Source organism: Bubalus bubalis, chromosome 18, assembly GCF_019923935.1.
Source record: "Bubalus bubalis isolate 160015118507 breed Murrah chromosome 18, NDDB_SH_1, whole genome shotgun sequence".
NCBI lineage: Eukaryota > Metazoa > Chordata > Mammalia > Artiodactyla > Bovidae > Bubalus > Bubalus bubalis.
Genome location: NC_059174.1, coordinates 59225656 through 59239185, shown reverse-complemented (window position 1 = coordinate 59239185; position 13530 = coordinate 59225656). Strand labels below are relative to the sequence as shown.

At 43.8% G+C, this 13530-nt stretch overlaps 1 long non-coding RNA gene across 1 annotated transcript; it reads left to right on the top strand.

The window, feature by feature from the left end:
* The first annotated feature begins 1283 nt into the window (after positions 1-1283).
* On the top strand, positions 1284-8332 carry LOC112580441. Its single transcript, XR_003104834.3, has 3 exons — positions 1284-2457; positions 2545-2662; positions 6722-8332. It is a non-coding gene; the product is annotated as an uncharacterized LOC112580441 (long non-coding RNA).
* Positions 8333-13530: the final 5198 nt, after the last annotated feature.

The following is a 13530-nucleotide window of genomic DNA, read 5'->3' as shown; positions in this document are numbered from 1 at the left end:
GTGCTGGGTCTTCGTTGCTGCATGCAAGGTTTGCTGTGTGTGTTGGTTTTTCTTGTTGGGGAGCACAGCCTCTAGATGCGAGGGCTCAGTAGTTGCAGCTCACAGGCTCTAAAGCATGGACTCAGTAGCTGCAGCACACACTGTTAATTGTCCTGTGGCATGTGGGGTCTTCTCAGACCAAGGCTGGAACCTGATGCTCTGCATTGACAGGCGGATTCTTAACCACTGAACCATTGGAGAAGTCCCTCATTAGCTTTATTGAATGATTCATGCATTGGGCAGAATTCAACCTGGTAAGTGGGTGCTCCAAGGAGCCTGACACAGTGGACAGTCTCATGATGTTGAGGGTATTTTCATGTGTATTGTGATTATGTATCTGTTACAGATTTTTGGCTTCTCCTTACTATGAAGTTTTTATTTAGATATGGGCTCTTGGTGTTTCTTAGACTTGGGTGACTGTTTCTTTTCCCAGATTAGTGTGGTTTCAGCTGTTTTCTCCTCCGAAGATCTTTCCTGTCCTTCTGGGACTCCTACAGGACAAATATTAGTGGCTTATTGTCCCAGAGGTCTGTTAAAATCTCCTCCTTTTGTTATTTTTTGTTCTGTTCAGTAGTGGTGATTTTAAGTACTTTTTCTTCTGGCTCACTGATGTGTTTTCTGCCTCATTTAGCCTGTTGTGAGTTTCTGTGTGTGTGTGTGTGTGTTTGTTTTTTAATTTAATTTACTATATTCCTCCATTCTGTTTGGTTGGTTGTTATATTTCCTAAGTCTTCGTTAAATACTTCTCAGTTCTCAGGTCATGCATTCTTCTCCAAAGTTCTTTGATCATGTTTACTACAATTACTCTGAACTCTTTCAGGTAGATTGTCTATCTCCACGTTACTTAGTAATTCTGGGGTTTTGTCTTGTTCCTCCTTGTGAAACATATTCCTCTGTCACCTCGTTTTGTGTAAATTACTATTTGTATTTTTATCTATCTGGTAGTGTAGTTACGTTTCTTGACCTTTGAGAAGTGGCCCTCTGCAGGAGATATCCCAGGCACCCTTCTCCTGGTCCAGGGGCCAGAGGACATCTGATCACATGGTGGTGTCCCACGGGTATTTGTGGACTTGGTTTGCAAGCTGTGGGACTCTACTTTTCTTGCTTTTGGTGTCTGCCCCCTGATGTGAAGAGCCAACTCGTTGGTAAAGACCCTGATGATGGGAAAGATTGAGGACAGGAGGAAAAGGGGGAGACAGAGGACTAGAGGGTTGGATGACATCACCAATTCAATGGATATGAGTTTGAGCAAACTCCAGGAGATGCTGAAAGACAGGGAAGCCTGCCTTGCTGCAGTCCAAGGGGTCGCAAAGAGTTGGACATGGCTGAGTGGCTGACCAACAACCCTGCTGGGTGAGGCTGGTCTGGAGGCTTGTGCCTGCACAGTGATGGTTAGAACTGGGTCTTGACCCTTTTGGGGGTAGAGTTACATCGAAAAGCATGTGTACAGGAAGCCTTTGGACAGCCTGTCTGCTGATGGTTAGGGCTTCATCTTGGCCCTTCCATCCTTTGGCCTTAGGGGCCTCATTGCTGTAGCCTACACGTTCTGAGTAGATCCAATGTTGGGCCAAGATGGAGACCTCACGCAGATGAGTGTTCTCTCATAGTTCTGCCCTCAGGATTTGTTTCCCCACAGTTAGCCACAGCCCACCCCCCACCCTCCAGAGATCCTTCAAGACCAGCAGGCAGGTCTCAACATCCAGGATCCTAGCAAACGATTGTGTTTTGCCCTTCATCTCAGCTTCGTCTCAGGGTGCGTGAGGCTTCGTCTGCACCTGTTAAGAGTGAAGTCTCTGTTTTCCCCATTCCTGTGGAGCTCCTGCAGTCAGGGCCCGCTGGTCTTCAGAAGTAAATGTTAAAGATCTCTATGGCTTTATTCATTGATTCATGGTTTGGTCAGCATCCCACCCGGTAAATAACAGGTGCTCCCAGAAGCTGTCTGTGGTCTTTACACCAAGGTATATGTGAATCAGTGGGTTGTTTTCAAACTTTTGTGACCTGAGTATACTCATAAATGCCATGACGTGTACAAAGTAGGTGCAGCATAAACATGAAGAAGCTGAGTTTCTGTAGGGGTGGGGTTCACTTCCATGAAAAAACTGAAATGGCAAAATGGTGAAATGAAATGTTTAATTTGGGAGTTGACTGTGATCAGGTGCTTGAAGGTCAAGTGAGTAGAGTTGCACAAGCACACAGTGAAGGGAATGACTATGGATTCCAACTGTATTTTGTGACAGGAAACTAGTCTCCAGTGCCAAATGCCTGCAAGTCATCGTGCCGTTTCTCAATGTTGTGTTCACATTCAGAGCCCAAAGATCTTGCAGAGAAACTGAGATGTGTTCTTTGTTCACAAGCGAAAATACTTTCTTGGATAACTGATGTTAAATTGGACTCAAATTCACTTTTATATCACAGTTGGTGAGTCCTTGTCTTAATGCTTTATGCATGCTATCTTTTTTAATTTGAACTCCAAAATAAGTACTGATGTTCTTTCTCATTTCCCAGATGAAGGAACTTGAATGGAACAAAAATCACCCCATCCCAGGAAGTGGCTGAATGGGAGCTTGAATCCATGTTGTCTCACCTCAAAGATCTCGTCACCATGTTGCTACACTAGGCCCAGGTTGTTGGCATGGCTACCGTAATTCTTGTTGGCATGTCTATGATAATTCTTGTTGGCATAGCTACAATAATTCCTGCCGAGGTGCAGGCAGGCACAAAGGGTGGGACAAGTCACCTTGTCCCAGTTGTATTTCTGGGTGAACAGCTGAGGGGAGGCTCCCTGCGGTGGCACCTCAGGCAGCAGACCAAGTGCAGGTGGACTCTCTGCATATAGTAATTCTGAGAGAGTAGGGCCATCCACCAGCTCTGTGCCCACAAAAATCAAATGCTGGTGGTCAGTTAGGATGACCTCAGTGTGTTTACAAAGATCTGTTGGAAGAACTTAACAGAAAAACCAGAACAAAACTGTTTGGCCAATCCAATAAATATCTGTGTCCACTGGGCCGCCTCCCAGAAGAGAAAGACAGGAAAAAACATTTCATTCTTGTATTTAGACTGTTTTTTTAAGACATAATTCTGTTGCATAGTTTAGTCTGTAGAATAGTGAAAATGTAACTTTTATATGCACCATGTGTGTGTGCTAAGGCGCTATGGTTTTTCCAGCAGTCGTGTATGGATATGAGAGTTGGGTTATAAAGAAAGCTGAGCACTGAAGAATTGATGCTTTTGAATTGTATTGGAGAAGACTCTTGAGAGTCCCTTGGACTGCAAGGAGATCCAACCATTCCGCACTAAAGGAGATCAGTCCTGGGTGTTCATTAGAAGGACTGATGCTGAAGCTGAAACTCCAATACTTTGGCTGCCTCATGCGAAGAATTCACTCCTTGGAAAAGACTCTGAATCTGGGAGGGACTGGGGGCAGGAGCAGAAGGGGATGACAGAGGATGAGATGGCTGAATAGCATCACCGACTTGATGGACGTGAGTTTGAGAGAACTCCGGGAGTTGGTGATGAACAGGGAGGCCTGGCGTGCTGCAATTCATGGGGTCACAAAGAGTCGGACTCGACTGACCTACTGAACTGAACTGACATAATTGGACAAGATTATGGTTGCTGATGTTTAGAAGATAAACATGAGTAAGAGATGAAACACTTTAGAGTAACAGTAATTTATTTTCTATTATAAATCATATCATTTTAATGGAGGACTAAGAGAGAAACTCTTTGCAGAACTATTAGCCTTCGTCCTGCTTCATTCTCCAAGGCCAAATCTGCCTCTTACTCCAGGTGTTTCTTGACTTCCTACTTTTGCATTCCAATCCCCTATAATGAAAAGGACATCTTTTTCGGGTGTTAGTTCTAGAAGGTCTTGTAGGTCTTCATAGACCTGTTCAACTCCAGCTTCTTCAGCGTTACTCTTGGGGCATAGACTTGGATTACCATGATATTGAATGGTTTACCTTGGAAACGAACAGAGATCATTCTGTCGTTTTTGAGATAGCATCCAAGTACTGCATTTGGGACTCTTGTTGATATAATAGCTACTCCATTTCTTCTAAGGGATTCCTGCCCACAGTAGTAGATATAATGGTCATCTGAGTTAAATTAACCCATTACAGTCCATCTTAGTTTGCTGATTCCTTGAATGTCGACGTTCACTCTTGCCATCTCCTGTTTGACCACTTCCAATTCGCCTTTATTCATGAACCTAACATTCCAGGTTCCTATGCAATATTGCTCTTTACAGCACTGAACCTTGCTTCTATCACCAGTCCCATCCACAACTGGGAGTTGTTTTTTCTTTGGCTCCATCCCTTCGTTCTTTCTGAAGTTATTTCTCCACTGATCTCCAGTAGCATATTGGGCACCTACCAACCTGGGGAGTTTATCTTCCAGTGTCCTATCTTTTTGCCTTTTCATACGGTTCATGGGGTTCACAAGGCAAGAATACTGAAGTGGTTTGCCATTCCCCTCTGCAGTGGACCACATTCTGTCAGACCTCTCCACCATGACCCATCCATCTTGGATGGCCCCACAGAGCATGGCTTAGTTTCATTGAGTTAAACAAGGCTGTGTTCCGTGTGATAACATTGGCTAGTTGTCTTTGATTGTGGTTTCAGTCTATCTGCCCTCTGAACCCTCTCTCAGTGCCTACCGTCTTACTTGGGTTTCTCTTACCTTGGATGTGGGGTATCACTTCACGGCTGCTCCAGCAAGACGCAGCCACTGCTCCTTACCTTGGACGTGGGTTAGCTCATCTCGGCCACTGCCCCTGACCTTGGACATGGGGTAGCTCCTCTCAGCTGCTGCCCTTGACCTTGGACGTGGGGTAGTTCCTCTCGCCCGCCACCCCGGACCTTGGACGTGGGGTAGTTCCTCTCGCCTGTCACCCTGGACCTTGGACGTGGGGTAGCTCCTCTCGGCCACCACCCATGACCTTGGACATGGGGTAGCTCCTTTCAGCTGGCGCCCCGACCTTCGACATAGAGTAGCTCCCCTCGGTTGCACTTGTTAAAGGCCACAAAAAAACAAGCTGAATTCTCAGTTAGTGGTACACTGGTGTGTGGCATTTTCAGATCCAGTAAGTGATAAAACTGTTTAGCTTGTGAATGCAGAAATAGAAACACATCTATTTCTGCTTTATTGACTATGCCAAAGCCTTTGACTGTGTGAATCACAATAAACTGTGGAAAATTCTAAAATAGATGGGAATACCAGACCACCTGGCCTGCCTCTTGAGAAACCTGTATGCAGGTCAAGAAGCAACAGTGAGATCTGGACATGGAACAATAGACTGGTTCCAAATAGGAAAAGGAGTACATCAAGGCTGTATTTTGTCACCCTGCTTATTTAACTTATATGCAAAGTACATCATGAGAAATGCTGGGCTCGAGGAAGCACAAGCTGTAATCAAGATTGCTGTGAGAAATATCAATAACCTCAGATATGCAGATGACACCACCCTTATGGCAGAAAGTGAAGAAGAACTAAAGAGCCTCTTGATGAAAGTGAAAGAGGAGAGTGAAAAAGTTGGCTTAAAGCTCAACATTCAGAAAATGAAGATCATGGCATCCGGTCCCATCACTTCATGAGGAAACTGGAAATAGTGGCTGGCTTTATTTTTCTGGGCTCCAAAATCACTGCAGCTTGTGATTGCAGCCATGAAATTAAAAAATGCTTACTCCTTGGCAGGAAAGTTATGACCAACCTATAGAGCATATTAAGAAGCAGACATTACTTTGGCAACAAATGTCTGTCTAGTCAAGGCTATGGTTTTTCCAGTGGCCATGTATGCATGTGAGAGTTGGACTATAAAGAAAGCTGAAAAAAAAGAAAGCTGAGGGCTGAAGAATTGATGCTTTTGAACTGTGGTGTTGAAGAAGACTCTTGAGAGTCCCTTGGATTGCAAGGAGATCCAACCAGTTCATCCTAAAGGAGATTAATCCTGGGTGTTCATTGGAAGGACTGATGCTGAAGCTGAAACTCCTATACTTTGGCCACCTGATGTGAAGAACTGACTCATTGCAAAAGACCCTGATGCTGGGAAAGATTGAGGACAGAAGGACAAGGGGACAACAGAGGATGAGATGGTTGGATGGCATCACCGATTCAGTGGACATGGGTTTAGGTGAACTCCGAGAGTTGGTGATAGACACGGAGGCCTGTGCTGCAGTTCATGGGGTCTCAAAGTGTCGGATGTGACTGAGCGACTGAACTGAACTGAAAAGAGAAACTATTAGAAAGTTACCATAATCACAACTATATGAGAGGTTATGTCAATTAACAATGGAAAGAGAGGACTTCCTTTGGTCCAGTGGTTAAGAATCCACCTTGCAATGCAGGGGACACAAGTTCTATCTCTGGTCAGGAAACTATGATCTCACATGCAGAGTAACTAAGCTCGAGTGCTGCAACTAGAGAGTCTGTGCTGCAGCTAATACCCAACAGAAATATTTTTTTTAAAAAAATTACAAAATCAAAAATTACAGATATATCGCTAATGTGTAAAATTGCAGTAGTGTTTTGTATGTTTTTCTTGTATCCTGACACCTAATATGTTTACTAGAAATTCCTGTGAATCCTTTTCCCTTTCACAGATTCCATTTCATTAAATTTCCTATTGATATAACAAATCACCACCATCTGAGTGGATTAAAACAACAAATTTTTTCTCTTGCAGTTCTGGACACCAGAATTGTAAAATGAACCCACAGCCCTGTGCTGCATCTGGATTCTCCAGGTCAGAATACTTTTCCTTGCCTTCCCTGTTTCTACATGTTATTTTCTTCCTTTGACTCATTGTTTCCTTATTCCACCTTTGAAGGCAGCAAGGTGGCATTAAAATTTTTTTTTTAATATTTATTTTTTTTGACCAGTTCTTGTTTTAAGCACGTGGGATCTTTTGTTGTAGCATTCAAACTCTTAATTGTGTCATATGATATCTAGTTCCCTGACCAGGGATTGAACCAGGGTCCCCTATGTTGGGAGTGTGGAGTCTTAGCCACTGGACCACCAGGGGAGTCCCAAGGTATCTTAAAATCTCTTTACTTTCCATGACATCACCGGCTTCAAGATGATTCTATCTCCATTTGTATTTTTCTTAGAAGGACCTTTGGAATTATATTTCATTTACCAGTTCATCCAATCTAATCTCCTGTGTCCAGATTTTAACTAGATCACATTTGCAGACTCCCCTTGGACATTTAAAGTAGTACTCAACATGTTCTAGATAAGAGGATGTGGGCAGTATTGGGGCGGGGAGGGTGGTGCATTATTCAGCCTACCACAGCCAGACTGTCTTCTCCTGATGGGTGTACATTTTTAACATCCTTTTCTCTCCATATAGCTTTTATCACTTTTTGTTAAAACATTGATTTGTATTTATTAATTTGGCTATGTCGGGCTTTGATTGTGGCACCTGAGATCTTCAGTCTTCCTTGTAGCATCTTTTCCTTGCAGCATGTAAAGTCTTAGTTGTGGCGTGTGGAATCTAGTTTCCCGACCAGTGATCAAAACCAGACCCTCTGCATTGGGAGCACAGAGTCTTATCCACTGGATGGACCACTAGGGAAGTCCTTATAGCTTTTATTTACTTTACTCCCTGAATTTACTGGCTAGAATGTCTAAAACGATGTCAATAGCAGTGCTGAGAATGGACATATTGGTCTGCTCCCTAATCTGCAGAAAAGCATCCAGTCTTTCACCATTGAGTATGGTGTTTGCTGTAAGTTTTTGCAGGTGTTCTTTCTTGAGTTGAGGGAGGTTCCCACTCTTCTTTGTTTTCTGAAGTTTATATTATAAATGGTTGTTTACTTTTGTTAAATGCAGTTTCTGAATCAATTGATAAGACAGTTTGATTTTCCTTCTTTTGTCTGTCAACAGTCTGGATGACATTGATTGAAATTCGAGATAGCCTTCTATCCCTCATTCTATAGCCCCATTGGATCACGGCATACAATTATTTTTGTGTCTTGCTGATTTCTATTGCTAATATTTTGTTAACAATGTTTGCTTCTTCATGTGGGATTTAGTTGGTAGTTATCTTTATCTTTTCTTTTCTTCTGATACCTTTGTCTCCTATTGTCTCACGGTAATACTGGCCTCATACATTGAGCTGGGACGTGTTCCCTCCTTTTCTTTGGTCTAAAAGAAATCATGTCAAGTTGCTGCTAAATCTTCTTTGTATGTTTGTTCAGTTAGTCAGTTCAGTCGCTCAGTCATGTCCGACTCTTTGCCACCCCATGGACTGCAGTACTCCAGGCTTCCCTGTCCATCACAAACTCCTGGAGCTTATTAAAACTCATGTCCATCGAGTTGGTGGTGCCATCCAACCACCTCCTCCTCTGTTGTCCCCTTCTCCTCCCGCCTTCAGTCACTCCCAGCATCCAGGTCTTTTCCAATGAGGCAATGCTTTGCATCAGGTGACCAAGGTATTGGAGTTTCAGCTTTAGCATCAGTCCTCCCAATGAATATTCAGGACTGATTTCCTTTTAGATAGACTGGTTGGATCTTCTTGCAGTCCAAAGGACTCTCAAGAGTCTCCTCCAACGCCACAGTTCAATTCTTTGTCTCTCAGCTTTCTTTATAGTTCAACTCTCACATCCATACATGACTATTGAAAAACCAAAGCTTTGACTAGACGGGTCTTTGTTGGCAAAGTAATGTCTCTTCTTTTTAATATACTGTCTAGGTTGGTCATAACTTTGCTTCCAAGGAGCAAGCGTCTTTTAATTTCACAGCTGCAGTCACCATCTGCAGTGATTTTGGAGCCCAAAAAAGTAAAGTTTGTCACCATTTCCATTGTTTCCCCATCTATTTGCCATGAAGTGGTGGGACCAGACGCCATGATCTTAGTTTTCTGAATGTTGAGTTTTAAGCCAGCTTTGTCACTCTTTCACTTTCAGCAAGAAGCTCTTTAGTTCCTCTTCGTATGTTTATTAGACGTGTCTAATACCACTGTTGTGACTTTGTTACACTAACATTTGTTAAGTCAAGGTCCTCAGTGCTGGACGTTATGTCACAACTCAATAGAAGACTGCAAGGGAAAGTGAAATGGAAGTGTGTTTTACTCACGCATCCTGGAGGAGCTGCAAGGCAAACATCAAGGGCTCAAGTGGGAAGTCAGGGGAAGATGCAGAGAGCCGGGCAGGGACGGCCTGGGGCTTGTACCTTCATTAGGCTCTGTAGGACTGTGAAGAAAGCTGAGTGCTGAAAACTTGATGCTTTTGAACTGTGCTGTTGGAGAAGACTTTTGAGCATTCCTTGGAGTGCAAGGAGATCAAACCAGTCCATTCTGAAGGAGATCAGTCCTGGGATTTCTTTTGAAGGAATGATGCTAAAGCTGAAACTCCAGTACTTTGGCCACCTCATGCAAAGACTTGACTCATTGTAAAAGACTCTGATGCTGGGAGGGATTGCAGCCAGGAGGAGAAGAGGACAACAGAGGATGAGATGGCTGGATGGCATCACTGACTTGATGGACATGAGTCTGAGTGAACTCCGGGAGTTGGTGATGGACAGGGAGGCCTGGCGTGCTGTGATTCATGGGGTCGCAAAGAGTCGGAGACGACTGAGCGACTGTACTAACTTACTAACTAGGCTCTGTAGATAGAGTTCTCTGGGGTCCAGGGTTAAGGCTGGATCCAACTTTTTCTTTATCCTGAGAGTGTAATGTTCCATGAAACACAGGGCCACTCTGCTACGTGTGTTCAGCGACAGGCGAAAATTATTAGAGCACTTAGTGTTTTCTAATTGACCAATTTGTTTCCTTTCTGCTCTTTGTGAATCTAAACACACTAAAATATTTCTCTAATTTAATACAGATATTCTGATTCTACTATCAAGGTGGGGGTAATAAAAACTGATGTTGAAGTGTTCTCTATTGATTGCATCCTACTTAAAAGTGAGAGAGAGGCATGGTGACAGATGTCATTTCTGGTTTCAACAGTCTCCCCGTCCTCTACTCCACACCAGGAAACGGAAGGGGTGACCCACAGCTGTTTTAGTCAAGTCACTGTCCCCTGGGCTGAACAGAATGGCAAATGGAAGCTCTATTGTAATATAAATAATTACAAAATGCACACATACAGACAGGAAATTTTCAATTCTCATCCATATCAGAATAATTTTAAAAGGTATTTTTTGGAGTCCAAAGCCACGAATCAAATACATCACAACTTAATCATGCATAAGCAAACAGCTCAGCACTCATCTGGGTCCAGATCTCCACCCCCTCACTTGGTGTTTCCCTTTCATTTTGTTTGTCTATTTGTCCCTCTCTGCTGTCCTGCCTCTCTGCACATTGTTCCCCCTCAACCTTTCTGACCTGTTTCCTTGTGTCCCTCTCTTTCAGTCCTCCAGGTTACCACCATTCAATCCATTACACGCCCTTCATCCCCACTCTGCCCCGCTTCTGGTGGCCAAACTACCTTTCCACCCTCTCTTCCTCTGCTCGCTTTGTCCCTGCTACAGCCCTTCTCCTCTCCCAGCATCAAGTCTCTCCCAAGGCCATGTTTTCCACCCTTTTATACCCGCACTATACTGATCAGCCCTGGAGTAGGAAATGGCAACTCACTCCAGTATTCTCGCCTGGAGAATTCCATGGACAGAAGAGCCTAGTGGACTACAGTCCATGGGAATCACAAAAAGTCAGACACGACTGACTAACCTTCCCTTTTCATACTGATCAGGGGCTCCTCTCCTATTCTGTCTTTACACCTTCATGTCCCAAGAGAGCCCAACTTTCTTTTACTTTGTTTTTTTACCATCTGCTACTTTCACTGTTTATTCTTTCATTCTTACCATCTCTTTGCAAAACACCCATCCTCCACACTGTCCTTTGATCTCACCCACTCTTCTGTTCTCCTCATGTTTCTATTCCTCTCAGTCACTCAGTCTCCTGACCCCTCTTGCCCACACATTCAGAGTAGGTGGGATGCAGTAAGATGTCTGCCTCGTGAGAGAGCACTGATGAAATCAAAAGTCAACATTTTAAGGCAAGACAGGAAAATTAAACGCAAACTTACCCTCTGCCTATTTTGGCCCCCTCCCTCCTCTTCCGTGAGCCCTCTGTTAACCAGACCTCGATGGAAGAACCTGCTCAAACATAAAGATCATTTTTTCTTCCTCTGGCACCAAGCCACATCACTCCTTAGAAGACAACATTCTCAATATTCTAAAGGATCACAATAAGACAAAAGGAAGGGGGCAGGGCACAACCATTCAAAGAGGTGGGGGGATGGGATGACACAGTCATTGAGAAAAAAAAGGATATGACAAAAAGTAGTTAGAACCCCAACGAGGCCCACGATGGCAGAAGAGTCTACTTCCAGTTGACCTTAAGCCTCATTACACCCTCACTCTAACACATCACCTAAACAACACACCCATAGGCACAATGATAGTTCACAGGATAACCATAAAAGATCAAAAAGCAGGCAGAGGCCCAATTCCCAGAAACCCTGCCCCTTCCTTAAGTAGAATCTTCTTCCCATCTACTTTTGCTTCACTGAATAGTCTTTGGCTGTGTGGATCACAGCAAACTATGGAAAATTCTTCAAGTGATGGGACTACCAGGCCACCTGCCATGCCTCCTGAGAAATCTGTAGGTCAGGAAACAACAGTTAGAAGTGGACATGGAACAACAGACTGGTTCCAAATAGGGAAAGGAGTACGTCAAGGCTGTATATTGTCACCCTGCTTATCTAACTTATGTGCAGAGTACATCATTCAAAATGCTGTGCTGGATGAAACACAAACTGGAATCAAGATTGCTAAGAGAAATATCAATAACTTCAGATATGCCTATGACACCACCCTTATGGCATAAAGTGAAGAACTAAAGAGCCTCTGGATGAAAGTGAAACAGGAGAGTGAAAAAGCTGGCTTAAAGGTCAACATTCATAAAACTAAGATCACAGCATTCTGTCCCATCACTTCATGGCAAATAGTTGGGGAAACAATGGAAACAGACACTATTTTGGGGGCTCCAAAATCACTGCAGTTGGTGACTGCAGCCATGAAATTAAAAGACACTTGCTTCTTGGAAGAAAAGCTATGACCAACCTACACAACATATTAAAAAGCAGAGACATTACTTTGCCGACAAAGGTCCATCTAGTCAAAGATATAGTTGTTGCAGTAGTCACGTATGGATGTGAGACTTGGACTATAAAGAAAGCCGAGTGCCGAAGAATTGATGCTTTTGAACTGTGATGTCGGAAATGACACTTGAGAGTACCTTCGGCTGCAAGGAGATCCAACCAGTCAATCCTAAAGGAAATCAGTGCTGAATTTTCATTGGAAGAACTGATGCTGAAGCTGAAACTCCAGTACTTTGGCCACCTGATGCAAAGAACTGACTCATTGGAAAAGAGTCTGATGCTGGGAAAGATTGAAGGCGATACGAAAAGGGGACGACAGAGGATGAGATGGTTGGATGGCATCACTGACTCAATGGACATGAGTTTGAGTAAGCTCTGGGAGTTGGTAATGGACTGGGAAGCCTGGTTTGCTGCAGTCCATGGAGTCGCAGACAGTCGGACATGACTGTGTGACTAAACTGAACTCAGAGCATTACAGTAAGTATATCTTAACAGGTCTTTGAAAAGGAGTACCCAAGCAAAAGAGCTTAGATAAATTCAAGAGATATACCCAAAACCCAATGAGGATCCATCAGTGTTTCTAGAAAGAGTTTATCATACTTATAGGCACTACTCTGATGCAAACCCAGAGGCCTCTGAATATAATGAGAATGGTAAACATAATCTTTATTGGACAAAGCTCCCCAGACATAAGAAACTCACAAAAGTTAGAGGGTCCATTTGGAATGACCCCTTCTCAACTTGCAGATGTTGCTTTAAAAGTATTCAACAATAGGGAACAGCAAACGAAGTAAGAAGATGCAGGACTGAAAGCCACATTACCTGGTGGCAGCAGTGGATTCCCAGAGCACGAGTAACCTGAGGAGAGGTGAGCCACCGCGGGGGAGGGAACAACATGCTTAGTGTAAGGAGGGCACTGGAAAACAGACTGTCCTTGGCTAAGGAGTAAGAAGGAAAACAGTAACAAGCAGGAGCCTGTCATTGCAGTAGAAAGAGATGAACATTCTGATGATGCCCCAGGAGCCCCGGGTACCTGTGGCAGTGGAGACAAGCTGACTGACCTTCTGATAGCTACAGTGCAGCATACTTGGTAGATACCAAGATGGCGCAGAGAACAACTCAGTCCATCCCGGTCACAAGAGTTTCTGGAGAAGTGCAAAGCTGTTTTGTCTTACAACCTCTGCAGTGCCGATTAGGGGACCTCAATCTGAAACACAGTTTCTTATATATGCCAACGTGTCAAATCCCTCTTTTGTAAATTAAATGCACAAATCATTTTTTCACCAGAACAGCTTGACATCAGCATCCTGTCAGGGCACCCGGTAAGCAGGCAGATGACACTTGTGGACACTCTGGAGAAGGCGACTGATTCCCCCTCCCCAAGTAT